Source organism: Ostrea edulis, chromosome 2, assembly GCF_947568905.1.
Source record: "Ostrea edulis chromosome 2, xbOstEdul1.1, whole genome shotgun sequence".
NCBI lineage: Eukaryota > Metazoa > Mollusca > Bivalvia > Ostreida > Ostreidae > Ostrea > Ostrea edulis.
The window spans coordinates 90,773,197-90,774,251 of NC_079165.1; positions in this window are offsets into that span (position 1 = coordinate 90,773,197).

The window sequence follows — 1,055 nt, forward strand, 5'->3', positions numbered from 1 at the left end:
AGTTTTACTTACAAATATATAGGAATTTTTTGTATAAAATCATCTTCTCAAGAAACACTGGACCAGAAAAGCTGAGATTTACATGAAAGCTTCATGACATAGTGCAGAATCAATTTGCTAAAATCATGGCTTCCGGAAATAGGATGGGGCCACAATAGGGGATCAAAATTTTACATACTAATATATAGAATTTAAAAAAAAAAATTATTCTCAAGAACCATTGGGCCAAAGAAGTTTTCACTTACATGAAGGCTTCCTGACATAGTGCAGATTCAAGTTTGTAAAACTCATTCCCTCTGGGGGTAGGTTGGGGCCACAATAAGGACCAAAGTTTTACATGCGAATATATATGCAAAATCTTTAAATATGGGCCAAGGTGACTCAGGTGAGCGATGTGGCCCATGTGCCTCTTGTTATCATCATAGTTATTGCACCGATGTTTTGTCACAACCTCCTTCTCGAGAACTATATAATCAGTTCACATGTCAGATGGATTGGTGCAACATGACCCACTCTAAGGCTTTTCTATTCAGAATGTGTGTTGTATCAATTTAGAGTGCATGATATGCTTCCAGGTTGAATTTCACTGTCTGATGGGCGTATATTGTACCGTTTGTAGTACTCTAGTTCAACTTCAAAATGTTATTAGGTTATAAGGATGCATTTGTTAATTGCACTGCAAATACTGCCTGTGTTTACATGAAATAAGGGATTACTCTGCCAGCCAACTAAAGTAAAGAGGTCAAATTTTAAAATTGATTCTCGAATATCTCACAAAGTACTTGGAATATTTGGACGAAATTTGGTGACAATCTAGATGAGTTCTGTGTAAGTCGAAAACTATGGAATGCAGCATACAATAATTTTTATTAAATTTTTTCCCCACCGAAATAGGGTACCCTGTTACAAGAGTTATAAGTCTTTCTCTTTTAAACACATCAAGGGTACCCAGACCTTCAGAGGGCCTGTGGTATAGTGGTACAGGTATAGAAAATGCTGCTCTCTCTCTCTCTCTCTCTCTCTCTCTCTCTCTCTCTCAACAAACAAGAAAAGAA